The 2,911-nt window shown below is 43.5% G+C and overlaps 1 non-coding gene across 1 annotated transcript; it reads left to right on the forward strand.

Moving 5' to 3' along the window:
• The first annotated feature begins 2,539 nt into the window (after positions 1–2,539).
• Positions 2,540–2,668, forward strand: LOC135025791 (U6atac minor spliceosomal RNA). Its single transcript, XR_010222505.1, has one exon. It is a non-coding gene; the product is annotated as a U6atac minor spliceosomal RNA (small nuclear RNA).
• Positions 2,669–2,911: the final 243 nt, after the last annotated feature.

The following is a 2,911-nucleotide window of genomic DNA, read 5'->3' on the forward strand; positions in this document are numbered from 1 at the left end:
GGGTCAGAAGCTGCTTCAGGTACCTTGTGCCCTGGTCATGTAGTGCTTTGAAACTCAGTAAGCCAATCTTGAAGATGATTCGCCCTCTTACAGGCAGCCAGTGAAGGGAGTAGAGTATGGGTGTTATGTGGCTAGAACGGTGCTGGTCGGTTAATAACCTGGCAGCTGTGTTTTGCACCAGCTGTAAGCGGTGCAATTCTTTTGCTGGGAGACCAAAGTAGAGGGCATTACAGTAGTCTAATCGAAATTACACAAATGCATGGATGACTTTTGGCAGATCATCTGAGGGAATTAAGTGCTTGATTCTGGCTATGTTCCTTAGGTGAAAGAATGAGGATTTCATTGAGGCTGATATCTGATGTTTAAGTGTCAAGCCACCATCCAGGACAACGCCAAGATTCTGCACACGATCAGTGGTTTGTAATTCTGAATCCCCGACTGTAAGTCCAGTTGGTTGGCTATGCTGCAGTCTTGTCCTTTGATATTGCGGTCCCTATCATATTGGAAACATCTAGTTTAGTTACAAATACCACAGTGTCTTGAAACATTTCAAGGACATACATCATTTGAACCCCTTGGGCAAAGATTTTCTAGCCATAGAAAAACCTCCACAAAACTGAAGAGGTGGTGACTTCTAACAAACTATCAGGAGGAATGAAATAAGGTGGATATACAGTACACTTTAAATACACTAGACACCAGAGGAATCAAGTGAAATAGAAAAATGTAAAACAAATAAAAGACAATAAAAAATAACAAATATAAAAGGAAAAAAAAATTGAAAATCTATAAAAATCTGCAATAAAAATATGCAAGAAATTGAATATAAATGGTAATTCAAAGAAACAACAAAAAAATTACAGAAAATCAATGTTTACAGATTTCTTAGTGGCAGGTGCCTGCATGAGCTATGCAGGGTAAACATAATCTCACCCGTCTCCTTCTCCACTCACAACCAATGGCTGCCTACAGCTCTATGCACAGCCACCATCCCATTCCATGCAGTCTGTTTAACACTTGCAATGCAGGATATAATCTTTATGCCCATTGCCTCAGCAAGTTGATTCAGGGGGTCATTCAGAGTTGATCGCTAGCTGCCGTTGTTCGCAGCTCAGCAATCAGGCTAAAAATCATCATTTCTGCGCATGCGTATGCACCGCAATGCGCATGCGCGACTTACGGGTACAAAAGGCATTTGTTGTTTTGCACAGGTTCTAGCAAAGTTTTCAGTCGCACTGACGGCCGCAAGAAGATTGACAGGAAGTTTCTGGGTGTCAACTGACCGTTTTCAGGGAGTGTTTGCAAAAATGCAGGCGTGTCTGAAAAAACGCAGGCGTGGCTGGGCGTTCGCTGGTCGGGTGTATGATGTAAAATCCAGACACGAATAGGCTGAAGTGATCGCAAGCGCTGAGTAGGTTCAGAGCTACTCAGAAACTACACAAACTGTTTTTGTAGAGCTCGGCTGCACAGGTGTTCGCACTTCTGCTAAGCTAACATACACTTCCCAGTGGGCGGCGGCATAGCGTTTACACGGCTGCTAAAACTAGCTAGCGAGCGATCAACTCGGAATGACCCCCATATGCAGTAACTAAAGTGAAGCTCAGAAATGAAAAATATGAGAAATAAAAATAGTAAAAAACAAGGAAAAAAACATAAATTAATTAAATCTGCAATAAAAATATGCAAGCAATTAAATAACATAAAAAACACAAAAAAAATCAGTGTTTGCAGATCTTAGTGGCAGGTGCCTGAGTGAGCTGTGCAAGGAGATGGAAGCTATCCTGTCCAACGCTATTGCCAGCTCTTTCTCCATTCACCACCAATGGCTGTCTGCAGCTCTGGGCACAGCCACCTTTCCATTCCATTCCATGTAAATGTGCATAACCACAAAGAGCTTTTTACCCGTACATTGCACGTGCGCATTGCGGGGCATACGCATGCACATAAATGCCGTTTTTTTTACCTGATCGCTGCACTGCAAAAATCGGCAGCGAACGATCAACTCGGAATTACCCCCATACTGTACCTTGCATTTTAGCATTGATAACAGTGCTGATTGGGGCTAGTGTGATTATCCTCCTCCTCTGCCCTTCTCTCCTGCCTGTCTTAACTCTCATTCTCTCCTCTCACACTATCCACTAAGCTTCTGTGTTGTTTGTGTATCAGTGGTGTTTTACCATAACTGGAAAAGGGCTATAAGGCTTCACAGAAGACATTCACCTGCACAAGGAGAGGAGTGCAGTACAATTCACACAAAGGGCAATCAGATAGTTGTATTTTATGTGATTCTTGTGATTAGGAGCAACAAGGCTTCAATAGATCACCACAGGTGCAGGATACACCATTTTTGGCATTGCAGCTCACTACTGTTATGTCACATCTGTCTGTGGAGCTGGAAGCCTCTTAGGGAGGTTTCCAGATCTCAGAATTCTGACCCCTCACCAGACCCAGAACCTGGGCTCGGGCCCTAGCAAGGTCAGTGGAAGGGTTCAATAAGGCCATGGTCCTATCCCCCTCTGTGATGCAAGTCTCCAAATAGGTGTTGTATAAAAGAGAGAAGGTTAGCACTCCCCTTGACAAGGATGGAAGAGGTCCCAGTGGCCTTTACAACACATATACTGTTAAGACACAGACAATTACTTAGTGGCATCTCTAACCAAGTTTTTAAGACTGTTACCCTCTGTACTGCAGTCGAATTTGCCTCCATTAGTGGGGGTGAGTTTCCACACACAGGAGAGGAACAGATCCTGGCGGAACCGGAGACTGTGTCCCAGGGCATTGAGGCATTGATTGTTTCAATATGCCAAGTTTTAAAGGTGGACATCAAAGTGGCCAGGAAACACACGGATAAAATATTCCAGGTGCCCCATTGACTTTTTTCAACATATCTTTCCCATGAAGTTATGCAAGA

The sequence above is a fragment of the Pseudophryne corroboree genome, unplaced genomic scaffold (assembly GCF_028390025.1).
Source record: "Pseudophryne corroboree isolate aPseCor3 unplaced genomic scaffold, aPseCor3.hap2 scaffold_427, whole genome shotgun sequence".
NCBI lineage: Eukaryota > Metazoa > Chordata > Amphibia > Anura > Myobatrachidae > Pseudophryne > Pseudophryne corroboree.